General features: G+C 39.5%; 1 long non-coding RNA gene across 2 annotated transcripts in view; it reads right to left on the minus strand.

Annotated features, from left to right (window-relative positions):
• Window positions 1–13,388, minus strand: part of LOC141279549 (uncharacterized) — a 144,349-nt gene extending 130,961 nt beyond the window's left edge. For both annotated transcript variants that reach the window (XR_012333996.1, XR_012333995.1), the window contains exons 1-2: window positions 12,955–13,388; window positions 11,150–11,191 (exon numbers count right to left, since the gene is read on the minus strand). This is a non-coding gene — a long non-coding RNA (uncharacterized lncRNA). The remainder of the gene's footprint in view (window positions 1–11,149; window positions 11,192–12,954) is intronic.
• Window positions 13,389–14,706: the final 1,318 nt, after the last annotated feature.

Here is a 14,706-nt window from a genome sequence, read left to right on the forward strand (position 1 = left end):
TTTGTGACATGACAATGATGCATGATCATTTTTTTTAGCTTCTCTGGGTAAGATCTGTGACATTCAAAGAAAAATAAACAAATAAATAAGTAGGCGAGTGGACAAAAATAAAGTTTTCTGCTAAATGAATCCTGTGTTTAATTTCTATCACATTTGCTATTTCTTGGCTTTTTCTCAGCAAAATTTAAGATATTCATTATGCTTTTGCCTGAAACAAGTGAAAAACAATCTCAGGAGCTGGGTACTAAGCTCAAGTTGTGTGCAGATGGACAGGAGATATGACAGGGCTATGGTAATAGTCGTCGCTGGTAATTTAAAACTGGCAGTAAGAGGAAGTCAGCAGCTCTATTCAAGTGAGAGAGTGGCAGTGTGGTGCCTGGCATCCTGGCACGTGTAGCCAAGTGGAAAGGTGCCAGAGATCCTGGCTGAAAGAGCATAAAGTGCTGGCTTTCTCTTCCACAAGTTGACGGAAGAGCTTTAGCAGCACAATAGCAATGTTTTATTTGGCCACATTAAACTGTCTGCTACTTGAGTTCGTTTTCCACATTCTAGTTTATGACTCACTGAAAAAAGAAGTTAGTGTTTGCTTAAAATGTCTCCATAAGGGCTTCCCTGGTGGCGCAGTGGTTTAGAATCCGCCTGCCAATGCAGGCGACACGGGTTCAAGCCCTGGTTCGGGAAGATCCCACATGCCGCGGAGCAACTAAGCCACCTGTGTGCCACAACTACGGAGCCTGTGCTCTAGAGCCCATGAGCCACAACTACTGAGCCCGCGCGCCTACTGCCCGTGCTCCGCAACAAGAGAAGCCACCGCAATGAGAAGCCTGCGCACCGCGATGAAGAGTAGCCCCCGCTCACCACAACTAGAGAAAAGCCCGCACGCAGCAACAAAGACCCAACGCAGCCAAAAATAAATAAATAAAACTTAAAAAAAAAAAGTCTCCATAAACCTCCCTCCCTGTCCCATGGAGAAAACCTAAATTTCTAAACAAATCTATAAATCCATTACCCAAATAGATGATGAATCAAAGCATCTCTTTTCTTGGTCTTTTAAACTTGAAACTGTCATTGAAAATAAGCTCATATGTATTTGGCTATTGATCAAGTAGAAATCTTCAATAAAAATATTCTGCCATTTGGTTTCATCCCAAGCTTCCTTTGTCTTTCAATTAAGAAATGGTTTTATGTTATACCAATAGAGTGAGATATTCAGAGAATTAAATCAATAGACTATAAATTATATGTGAAAGAAAACATCAGGTCACTGCCCTGACACAACAGATTTATTATTAAAGTAGGCAACTCCATGCCAATTCACTACATTAGTTTTTATAAAGTAAGAGACAGGGAGAGAGCAATGATAACTTTGGCTTTCTCTTGCTTTTAATGGTTCATTGATAATAGCTACTTATCTCCTATTATTTTAGCTTGCTATAATAATGTCAAGCCAAGAAAAAAAAAAGATAATCACCATTATGGGAATGTATATTTAATTCAAGTTTGACAGACTATTCCTTAATCTGATTCATGTATTTGTAGAGTAGCCAGAAACACTCTAAAATGCATAGTGATTCTTAGGTACACATAAAAACTCCATTATACAGGTTACATTAGGTTTAGAGCACAAAACATCAGGCAGTTTTGGTTGTACTTTCATAGGCATGTTACTAGATGAACAACCACATTGCAAAGCCTACCCCCAGCCCACCAGCTCAAACCTACCTGTGCTAGCAACATCAAGAATAACAGCTGAATCCTAAGTGGACCCTTTAGCTTCACTATGTTTCCTGGAAACTACTGTCTTTGAAAATATAAAGCATATTTTTGCTCCAAACATGCATATGGACCCATACTCCATTTGTGGATTCTCTGCATTTCCCTTGCCATTCTTGAATAATTACTACCCTGATTTCAGTGGAGGTTTGATACAGGCTTCTAAAGGCCATCTCAAATGAAGGAGGAATAAACTCACCTATTTCTTTGATAAGGCTTAAGGAGGGGGATCCTCATCAACCAATCCCCCAGATACTTTCTTCCAGGGAAAATGGGATTAAATAAATATTAAAGGTGAGGAGGTATGATTGAATCAGGGAGGGAAGGCTGACCACCACCACCACTACTTCTTAGTGATACAGGAATGATAAATAAAAAAACCCTCAGGTCTTCTTGGCAACAAACGGTGTCTCCACCACTGCTTACCCTTGCTGGTTGCCTTATTACTGATCACTCCAGATTCCCCACACTTCTGAATTACACTACTGGTGTTGCACATGCAATTTCACTCTATTTATAAGTAGTGGTTACTCATATCCAGACTATAGAGAACTCCTAAAACTCAACAATGAAAAAGACAACCCAATTCAAAAGTGAGCAAAGGACTTAACAGACATTTCCCCAAAGAAGATATATAAATCACCAATAAGCACATGAAAAGATGAATGAATGAATGAGAAAAATATGATACACACATACGATGAATACTACTTAGCCTTAAAAAAGAAGGTAATTCTGCAATATGCTACAACATGGATGAAATTTGAGGACATTATGCCAAGTAAAATAAACCAATCATAAAAAGACAAATACTGTATGATCTCACTTATTTGAGGGCAGTCAAAATCATAGAGACAGAAAGGAGAATGGTGGCTTCCATGAGCTGGAGAGAAGAGAGGAAGGAGAGTTATTGTTTAGTGGGTATAGAGTTTCAGTTTTATAAGACGAAGACTTCTAGAGATGGATGGTGGTGATGGTAGCACAACGTTATGAATGTACTAAAACCACTGAGCTTTATACTTAAAAATTGTTAAGATAGTAAATTTTATGTTATATGTATTTTACCACAATTAAAAAAGAAAAAAGTAGTGGTACTATACTCTACAACTCTCCATAAAGGCTAAAATATAACTGGCAATTCCAAGCATTGGCAAGGATGTGGAGTAATTGGAACTCTCATACATTGATGATGAGAGTATAAATTGGTACAAGTACTTTAGAAAAGTATTTGGCAGCATGCATTAAAACTAAACATATACCTAGCCTATGAGCCAGCAATTCTACTCTTAAGAATATATCCAAGAGATATGAGTGCACATTCTCACCAAGAGACAGCAACTAGAATGTTCAACTTTACTCAGAATAACCAAATATCAGAAACATCCCAAAAGCCATCACAGTAGGATGGATAAATGAAATGTGGTATATTCATACAGTAGAATACTACACAGTGATTTTTTTAAATAAAAACTATTATTACTAGTTATAACATGAATGAATCTTACAGGTATTACATTAAGCAAAAAAGCCATTACAGTACCTACTGTATAATTCCATTTACATGAAATACAAGACTAATACATTGGTAGACGTCAGAATAGTGAGAGGAGGGTATTGACTGGAAAAGCACAGAACAGAACCTTTTGGGGTGCTGGGAAAGTACTATATCTTGATCTAGGTGGCAATTATACACGTATGTGATAAATCTTAAAAGGATTATAGAAAAAAGTCAGACAGAAAAGTCTACTTTTGTATGGTGGTATGATTTCACTGATATGACATTCTGGAAAGGGTAAAACTATAGGGATAGAAAACAGATCAGTGGTTTCCAGGAATTTAGGGTGGAAGGAGGTGACTGACTTGCAAAGGGACACAAGAGAACTTTGGGGGATGATGGAAATGGCCTATATCCTGACCATGGTGGTGCTACATGACAGAATATAGTTATCAAACCTCATCGAACATTTTAAAAGGCTGAATCATCTTATAGCTGCTCAGATAACTTTCTAGACCCAAGATGGATCCACTCCCACCTGGGATGCCATGTCAGCAAACCAAAACTTAGATAACTTTTGTGTCCCTGTGATTGCTCCGCTAGACCAGAAACTCAGTGTACCCGGGCAGCCAATCCCCAAATGCCAAGCCAACTCTCACCTCAAACAAGGTTTGACTCTGTGGCCCCAGCCAATCAGATATTTTCTATTTGTCTCTTCCCTGTTCTTAATTCTTTATCCTGTTAAAGGTTCTTGCTCCATTTTGCAGTTCTCCAAAAGGAGACTGTTCACTTCTTGAAGTGCTAAATAAGTTTATTTGTATCACCTAAATTGTCTTCTTTAATTATTTTTTAACATAACTAAATTACAATTCAATACCTACTTTAAAAATATTTAACAATCTGTACACTTAAGATTAGTGCAATTTATACACTTACTATACTAAGCATATTTTATACTTCAATAAAAATTGTGAAATTAAGATTTTTTAAAGTAGAGCTTAAATGGGTTCTAAGACATGTGTTCCAGTCCAAACTCTGCTACTGGTTTGCTATGTCAAACACTCTAGTTGTTGCAACTAGTAGAAACATAGAAAGTATCATGTCTGGAATGAGCCCTGAGGTTCATATAGGCTCCCTCACCCCAGAGAGGAGAAGCGATCTGTGACGTGCCACACAGCTACTCAGTGTGGAGTCAGAAACTAAAACCTAGGACATCTGGCTCTCAAACCAATACTCGAGTTCAATTCCAGTTCAAGGGAGATTGAAAAGAAAAGAAAGGAAAGCCAAACTGACCATTTGCACTGCATAAGCCGCAAATTTTCAGCTAATCATGCAGCACTGGGCCTCTGATGGTACATATTTGGTCTCCACTTCCAAAGGTACTGAGAACCAGCCAGAAACTTGCAAAGTGCCTTGAGCTATTTAAGCAGGCTCTACTTGAATAATCTGAGGTATCAGAGATCCTTTGATAACAGCAATTTTCCACAAAATGTAAATTATGGCGGTCCCCATTTAGGGAGCTCCAACTCAAAATCAAATCTTGACATATCATCTACCAGTCCAGGGCCATCTCCAACACCACTTAGTCACGCAAAGTACACAGACTGTTCTACTACTGGGAGAGTTATTTTAGGGTATAATCTAGGTTATACAACCCTTAATTAACTCCTCTGAAAATGTAATTCCTCTGCAACAAAGTCAACTTTTTAAAGTGCACACATGCACAGACAGCCAGATCTTAACAAATCCTATAAAGTAGTGTTCACGCGCCATACAGTTCCCAACACTGTCCTGACGAAAGCACGAACATGAGTGGTCCTGCCATACTTCTCTCTAAAATTGAGACATTAAGGAAGTGTTAAATCAGTGGCCCCTACTTCCCCTTTCTGTGCTCTGTTTCTACCTAGATGACCCTTTGACCTCCCATCCTCTCCTGCCACTCTAAGGCCCAAGCACCAACTTCTCTCTAACTTCCACCCCCCTGACAAAACAGAAAAGGCCCTAGTATCAGTTATTTACACTTTTTGACTGACTGATTGGTTACACTTTAGTGTCAATAAGCTTTAGTCAGTATATTCATTCAAGCAGCATTTACCTGTAAACCATTTTACCCCTCATTGTATACTGAAAGGTCGATTCTCCATTAAAGAATTTTGAATTTCAATTTAACTTTAGTAAGCAAGTAAGAAAATACTTCGGAAACATGGAAGAACTTGAGATCACACTTTGTGTACCCAGCCTTGGGGAGTCATGAACAGCATTAGAATAGCTGAGAGGCTATAGAAAGAACCCAAAGAATTTTTCCCTCACCCACTCACTCATTCACCCATTCATGCTTTCAGCAAACGTTTATCAAGTGTCTACAATGTGCTAGGGATTGTACAAGGCAGAGAGAATGATTAATAAGATATGGTCTCTATCTTGCAGTACTTTACAAAGAAGAGTAACAGCCTGGTTAAAAGAATTTAAAGTCCAAAAATAAGAAGTGCTCTAACAAATGAAATGCTGAAGGAGGACGATTCGCTTTCCCTGGGACAGGTTTCACAGAAGACAGACCTATGAGCTCAGCTGGAAGGAGTCTGGCAGGCCGAAAGGCAGAGAAAGGGGCAAAATGGGTTCCCTAAATCTTTTGGCCAAATGTATTGGGGAGATGGGAAGGAAATGGTTACCTTTTTTGTGCAAAGAGCATTTAAGGCAGGAGGAGCTAACACCAAACCCAGTGTCTTCTGCAGCCACAAAAAAGATAACTTGGGCTGTGGCAGCAGCTGGGGCCCTTCAGTTCATCTGTAGTCACATGACCAGGCCAGTTGATGATAAGCCAAGATGCCCGGAGCCACTCAAAGGGAAGGACAGGTGCAAGCGCTGTCACAGAGCTCCATGCTCAAGCCACACTTGTAAAGATGTGATTTCTCTATCAGGACACATCATCGGAACATAAATTTTATCCATATCCTTTAAAATAGTTACTATTTGGTTTTGCTCTGTTTTCAGCCGTAGAATTTCCAAGTCTTTGTTAGTGTCAAATTTAGGTTAACAAAGAGAAAAGGCTGGTAATCAAGTAATGTCCTTACTTCAAAATAGCTCCCTTCTGACTAGGAAAGTCTTACCTAACTGTAGCAGCTAAAAGCTTATTTCTGGGAGCTTGCTGAAGACATGGAATTCATCTCCCAATTCTAACAAGGCCAGGTATGTATCCACAATACCCAGAGCCACCCATGCCCCCTTCGCTCTATTTCTTGGCCTTAGCAAATTTCTTAGACCTTTAACCCCCCTTGTCCCAAAATTTGCAGGTGAATAGGTTGTGTTATGAAACATATTTGATGTTATCTTAGTCTATATCTAGCATTTTGTATCATAAATATTTTTCTGGGATTCTAAAACACAGCTACTAAACCCCTATTTTATTTCAACCTCTGATAATGTAAGAATGAATATTCATTCTTTCAACAAACATTTATCCAACAATGAAGTAAATGATTAGTTATTCCCCAAATACCCATTGTCTAGTATCCTTTGCATTTCCTAGTATCCTTTGCAGCTAGGTGTGGCCATGTGACTAAGTTCATCACAATAAAATGTGAGTGGAAATTGTGTGCCACTTACAAGTCACTTCCTTCGTAGGAAATTGCTTGCCTTCCACTTTCCCTCTATCACTCTTCCTAAAAACTGAAATGGGAATGGGGAGGTGACACAGCTTCAACCGTACAGACAAGACCTAAGGAATGTTGGAAGAGCACAATGGAAGATACCCACCTTATGAATGACCTCACGGAGCTAAGGCAGCCCAGCAGTCTGGGCTCTTATATTTCTCTGAAATTTTACATGCAAGAGAATTAAAGTCAGCCATATTTAAGCCACTGTATTTTTAGATTTCTTTGTAACAGTAGCTTAGCTGGACCCCAATTAATATAAACAATCATTCAATGTCCATTGAGCATTTACTATGTGACAGGAACTGTATGCTGAGGAAACATAAAGTACTGAATGGACAGAAAAGCCCTCTGGGCATAGATTGCTTATGGTCTAGAAGAAGAGACAAAATATATATATATAAAACTACACCTGCAAACTCTGATAGTATGTAAAGGAAACAGAGGGTGCTCAGGTAAGGCCTCTCTGCAGAAGCATCGTTTAGCTAAAGCCTCAAGATCTTAGAAGAAAATGGGGAGGGGGGAGTGATTCCAGGTTGCAAGTCCCTCAGACAAGAAAGAGCTTGGCTCTTTGGACGGAACTCAAGAAGCCAGGTGAACAACGTGAGTAGTGTAGCATTAGAAGGAAAGGCTCTTCTAACGAGAGATATAAACACATATATGTATAATTGCATAGTTACACTAAACCATGGTGAATTATCTGCTTTTAGAGTTGTTCCTAACTTTATTTTCTTTTTTTAAGCCAGAAGTTTTTTTAAAAAAACTTCCTCTAGTCACTCACATATTCCAGATCTGGATCACCTTGAAACCATTAAGAACTCTATCTAACTTGGTAGCATCCCTAGATTCCATCTACAGAATTTTCCCAAAATTAAATCCCCTTTTTCCTAAGCATACAATTTCCCCAGGGTCATTTCCAACTGTCTCACCCTCCATTTTCATCCTTTCTTACTCACAAACACCTGAAAAGCCCCAAGTTTCTACAATTCTGACACTCTTCTCTTTCCATTCCCTTGGCTTTCGCAGTCAAACGGGGGCATGAAGATTACGTTAACATTTCCCCACCATCATGTCTTCTCCAGCAAAGGTCATCTTAAAACCTTAGCATTTGACCCAGATCACATGTTGATCACAGCCCCAACCAGAACTAAAGGCTTACTCTCAAGTTATACGTTTTGGGGAGAAAGGAATGTCACCTGTAATTACTCTATACAACTTTTATAATAAAATCCTAGAAGTTTAAATGTTTAACTAAATTCTAATAAAAATATTAATTAAAAAATGTTCTCTAACATAAATCAGGTTATATACTTCATTACGATTTGTAAACTCCTTGAAAGGGGATGGTATCTTCTCTCTGTAAAATTTTGCATCACCTCTGAATAAATATTTTAATTAATGAAGGAGCAGAGTCATGAGACAGGATTCAAATAGAAGACAGCAAGAAAGAAACCAGATGACGAGAGAGCAGAAGTTCCTAGTGGGGGAAGGGATGGAATTAGTGGAGGTCAGGAAGAGGTGAAGTTAGAAGGAATTCCTAGAGCCAGGAGAGCAAAACTAGAGGTATTCTCAAGGGCACCCGCAAGTGATAGGTACGGAACCACTCACCTCCCACAATTATTGATGTTCAATTAGGGACTGGATGGGATGCCTTCATGTCATTCTCAAATAGGAAAGAAAAAGCTAGGAGATGAGAAAGATGAAAAGTAAGAAAAAGAAAAATGGGATGAGTCAAGCAAGTTAGGGTAGAGAGTGTATATACAATGTTATTAAGAATGAATGCTCAGGAGCCAGACGGCTAAGTTTAAAAGTGAGCATCGCCATTTTCTAGCTGGGTGACCTCTCTTCTCAGTTTCACCTTCTTTAAAATAAGGATTTTAATAGTACCTACACCTCATAGTGTTGTGGAGAGGATTTTAAGGTGGCAACCCATGGAAAGTGCTTAGCAGAGTGCCTAGTATAATGTGAGCTATCAGGAAGTGTCAGCTACCCTCGTACACATAGGCTCAGACTCAGAAGAATAACTACTCGAGATGATAAGATAGGAAAGCTGTAAAATAAAATAGGAAATAAGTTCTGTTCTACAACTCAGTTAGATAAATTTGTGTTTTCTTGGTGGACAAAGAAAAGGGCCATCTTTGGCTCTTGTAACATACTTGTTTAGGTTTAACAAAGTGAAAAGGGTGCGTATTAAAAGAGCCCAAAGCTGGGGAAGGAGAGAAAACGGAATTTGAAGAAGCTGCCATTTGGCCATCTTACATAGATACTTTCTAAGCCATCTGGTCCAACTTCCCTCCCACAATTCCAGGCCATAGCCCACAAGCCCTAAAAAAAATTCAGAGCACCACTATTTGGTTTATAATATGGTACATTATCTGGATTCTTAGTTGTAAGCAACAGAAACTAACGGTTGGTTATTTCATTGGAAAAGGATTAAACAAATGGATAGGTCAGAAAATTGCTAGGAAGACTGGAAATCAAGCTTGAGAAATGTTAAGCCCAGCAGCCAGAGCCAATATGTCACCACACAGCCAGTCTGGTAAGGAGACAACTACTCTTACCCCAAACCCTGATGTTGCCAAACCACTAGAGCTAACTGCTGCTGGATGTTTATCTACAGCACCTTCACATGGCAGTGCTGGAAACAGATGAGGCTACCGAGAAAGCAAGGGTATGGCCTTTTCTGGCTCACAGTGAGAAATTCTCTAAACATAAAAGGTTCTGATGTTGGCCAATCCCACTAAAAGAAATAGGGGAGAGGGAGGAAAGAAAAGAAAGAAAAATATCTTATGTAATAAGTAATGATACTTCCACTGTTTTAACTAATCATCAAATAAAAACTATACCACATAAACACAGATAATATTTATGATATAACATAAGTGAAAAAATGTGGAATTCAAAATTGTGGTACACAATAATTGTCTTTAAGTAAAAGTATGCACAGGGCCAAAGACTGGACTCTAGAAAAAAGCTATATTTGGGGGAATGTGATGGTAATTGGTAATTTTTTTAATTAATAATTTTATCTGTATGATATTATAGAACCATGCTATTTCTTTACTAGGCTATGAGTATTGCAAGCAAATAATTGTTATTCTGAGAGCTTCAATTCTGTCAGCAATAAAACCCCAAATAGAAAAATTAACTTTTTTGTATGCATGTTCATAATTATATATTTTTAATATATTTTTCAACAGAACTAAGATCATTCATAGTGTACATATAGGTTTATAACAACTTAACACTAGGCTTCTAAAATATAAACATTTTAAATCTGAAATTAAATTTAAGGTTAGTCTTTTTTTTTTTTTTAAACATCTTTATTGGAGTATAATTTAAGGTTAGTCTTAATTACATTTTACTTTCATATTCTTAAGATATGAGGCTTCAGTATGTGAGAATTAAATACATGGGCTGTCAATTTCAACTTTACTGATCACTCACTATGGAATGGAGAGCAACTTAGAGAACTTCTCTAAACTTCAGTTTCTCCATCTGTAAATGGGACTAGTAAATACCCATAAGGCTCTTATGAAGACTAACTGAGATATGATACACATAAAACTCTTAGCTCAGCATCTGGTACCAAGAAAGTTAATAATAAATATTAACATACAAAGAATAAGTTGTCACAACTTGCTAAAGTCTGGATCTCTCTCATAGAAGGAGTGTATTGGATGTAAGATAATGAATTGCAAGTGAAGTCCTCGTGGTTCATAGGAACCAGAATGCCCTCAACTTCCATGGTGTCTGAATCAGGGAACAACCAGGGAATTAACATGCCATCTGAGCAGCTTGGGCAGGGCAATTAAGAAGCCTGGCTTTTTTCTTGATTTTGTCTCTGTTTCATCTGTCAAATCACATTTTAAAAAATTCTGAAATGGAAGAAATAAAATGGATCAGCCAGTTCCTTTTTACCCTGCTTAATATCCTGTGGCATAGGATGGATGTGAGCAGTCACCTTTTCTGTAAGATTCTTGGAGGTAAGTAGGAAGGAAGAAACCCTCTGGGCATATATCTAGTTATTCAAACCTGCTTATTCTTAATAACTTTTAGATCTTCAGTATTTAATTATTACTGAAATTAATTACTGTTAATTACTATACTTAATATAGTAATTAATCATTAATGTTATTAATATATCTAGCTTGAGATTAACTTTTGCCTGCCAGTTCTAATATCCACTTAAGTACCTATTAAAGATATAAGAAAATATTTTTTTTCTTACCACTATTGCTGCTAGTACCTTTCTGGACCTTAGGTTCTTCACCTGTAAAGTAGAGAAACCAAATTAGATGACTTCTAATGTCTCTTCTTGTCTTAGATTCTGTGATTCAAAACTGAATAATATCAGTAATATTGTAATGTTTGTAATTATGCCAAGTCCTTGTTCACTTATGAAAATTAGAAAAGGGAAGAAGCAAATGTATGTGTTTCTACATACAATTCAATCTGACTTTGTGCAGACTGAGTTCTGAGAATAACTGACTTCTGAAGACTGGCTCTCTTTAGGCCTCATGATACATTCCTCGAAGTTCTGGTTGTTCTTGTTATTCTCAGTCAAGAAGTGTAAAGTGGTAAACTATGAGGACTGGCCCCTTTGGGTGAGGATGAATTATTCTTTTCCTTTATTCTTTAAATGCAAATTGTGACTGATTTTCAGTATATCAAATAACCAAATGAAAGCTGGGGGGTGGGACTTCATGCATTCAAATGTTTCCAACCATATGGATGTTAGCTTTCATAGAGACAACACATTTATATTTTACATTGAATACTTCCAATTTTCTGCACATGTTAGGCATGCCACAGACATCATTTGTGAATATAAACAGTATCTTTCTTCTCCCTGAAAATTATTTCCTTAACCAATTAGTGTCAGACATGAAAAAAAGTCAGTATTAAGTTAATCCTCTCATTGACTTTACTGTTAATTTTGACCTCTCTCTTTAGCTTTGTTTTCATTCAAATACTTGCCATTTGCTAATTTTCCCGAGAAGGTACAGCCATAGTTTGCACATACATCTGATATTAAACAGTCAGCTTCCCCAGCTCTCTAATTCTTTACCAGCGTGATAGTACCTGTATCAAACACCAATAGCCTGATAACTCTTTGTAGAGGACTTATGTGGTTGGCACCGTGGAGAAACACTACAACAAAATGCATAAGAATTTGGACTCTGGATTCAGTGGACAAGTTACTTAACATCTTACGCCTCTCCGTTTCCTTATCTGAAAATCAAAAGAATAAAAACACTTTCTTCTTGGTGCAGATTAAATGAGTTAATGTAAGTAAAGTATTTGACATAGGCCTTGGCTCAGAGTAATCCTGAATAAACACCAGACTTTCAAGATTCTGAAAAATCACATAAATTTTAGAGGGTAACTTAAAAGTCAACAAGAACATTTGCCTTATTTTATAATTTAAGAATCTCAAAGTATAGAAAGGTTAAGTATCCCACCTACCTAAGCTTCTCCTGTGAAAGAGAAAAGACTAAACACAGGGGTCCTGAATTCCAGTCCAGAGCACTTTCCTCAGGGACTGTCTCCTCATTATTAAACGTCAAGAGCCCTGCCCTCAAGAAGCTTAAGATCTCTTAGGGGGAGTCAAAACTCACACACAACTCCCGTTACTTGTTCTATAACAAAGCTTCCGGCGCAAAAGGTGGAGCTCTGAGGGGCTCAGCTGATAGAGTGGAAAGTAGTACAGGAAACTTTCTAGAAAGAAGTGCGACTTGAGGCAAGGCAGAGTTTGACTCTACAACTGAATAAGGAGAGGACATTTGAGAAGCAAGGCTGTTTCCCTGAGCAGAGAAGTACTTGTCTCTCTAGGAACATTCACTGTTTAGAAACTCACCACACCTGCAACCCTCACCTCTACCCTCAAAGCATCTTAGTCGAACTAGAAAGGGAATGAACATATTACTCAATTAAACGTATGTTGAAAATATCTGAGAGGAGGGGGCAGGCAGGGAGTAAAGTCTCCCTCCGCTTTCAAATCAGAAAAGTGAACTAGGGGGCTAGGTTTCCGACCTGGGTTTCTTCTCCTGGAGGTGAATGTTCTGTCCAGGACCCCGTGGGGCGGGGCGTGGTTCGCGAGCTGGACGGAAGGCCTAGGCCCTCACCGGGAGGAGTCAGGCGGCCGCCTGCGGCATTTTAGGCCGAATCTCTCAGGCCCTGCGACTCCATCCCCGGAGCAGCCAGACGCAAGAGGTGCCGGCTGGGAAAGAAGGAGGAGACGGGAGGCGAGGTGGTCCCTTGAGACCCGGCGGGGCTCTCAGACGCCGCGGGAGACGCGCCCTGACTCCGGCGGCGTTCACGGTCAACCCCGCGGGCGCTGCTCGGCTGCCCGGCTGCTGCCTCCTGTTCCGCGTGGGTCCCGCGAGGACGTGAAAGGAAGCGCGGCGTTCGCTCCGGAAGGCGGGGAAGCCGAGGGGGCAAGTTGTTATAGCCGCGACGTCTGGGCTGCCCTCCACCCCCGCGGGCCCGCGGAGACCGGACGGCACCCCCCGAACCCCGTCCCTCAAAGCAGTAGCACCGGCCGGGTCTCCGCCCCCGCCGTGCTCTCGCCGAGGCTGGGGCAGCTGCCCCCTGCGCGCCCTGAAGCAAGGAGCCCATTTGCTCCTCAGAATGGAAAATTCCCGTCCAAGAACATTACTGATATTGGGGGGAGGGGTGTCCCCTACCATCTCAAATCATTGCTTTCTGCCTTCGTATGAGTCTATGGCGATTCTTCTGTTAAAAGGTAGCAGGTCGTAATTTGTGAAGTGTCCAGCGCGGCTCAAAAGTCGCCCGATTCAAAAAAAAAAGTCATTCAATAATTTTTCCTTTATTTTCTGTTGCAAGCAGTTGCTTGGTGCTTTTTTTTTCTTTCTTTCTTTCTTTTTTAACTAACCCAGTAACCACCCAAACCTAAAAGGAAAACGTAAAACAATCTGATTTCTATAGATTAGCCCTGTGACTAGACGTTTTACAAACACATTTTTAACAAGAAAAATGTAATGGGATGTTTAAAAAATGGAGACATATTTTAGATGTGTCTGGAGATGTTGAGAAAGAAACATTGGGCTTTTCACTTATTTACAATAAGCTCAAAATGCAGTCTTTCCAGACTGTTTTGCATGATGTAATTGGGGTTTGGGATTGGGGGTGGTGGGGTCATAGGCTAGTGTCTACGGAGCAGCGTTGATTATTACTTGGTTTTCAGTTCTGCGGCCCGAAGGTCAGCTATATTTGATGATTGGTGTTATTAAAAATAAGGCTCTAAAACGCTAGGGATTCCAGTTAAGCTCTTCAAACACTGACAGTCGTAGATGTCCCTTTGGGCAGCAGGTTCTGCTGAGATCAGTAGAACCCCAGTGAGGAAGGAAAACGAGGCAGGTTGTGTTGTAAGGAAACTTTATGTTAATTGTTTGGGCTTGAGGTGCCGTGCGTGCGTGTGTGTGTGTGTGTGTGTGTGTGTGTGTGTGTGTGTGTGAGTTTTAGGTAAATGAGTAAGTGGTGGAGAAAAGAAATTTGGACCAGAACAATTCAGGAGGATATGCTGTGCCACAAAACAAACAGAAACAAACAAGCACCAAAAAAAAAAAAAAAAGATTCAGGGTTAAGACACCCCCTGGAATGTTCCTTGCATCTCTAAGCCCTTCCTGGCTGATACCACTTGACAGTTTAAGGGAGGTTGTTGAACTTGGGTACAAACAACTCCTCTTTCATTTGTTCTTCTCTAGTCTAGGTTTAGAAACAGCAACAACAAATACACATATGTTGAACATTGCCTGCTCGCTC

Source organism: Tursiops truncatus, chromosome 9 (assembly GCF_011762595.2).
Source record: "Tursiops truncatus isolate mTurTru1 chromosome 9, mTurTru1.mat.Y, whole genome shotgun sequence".
Lineage (NCBI taxonomy): Eukaryota > Metazoa > Chordata > Mammalia > Artiodactyla > Delphinidae > Tursiops > Tursiops truncatus.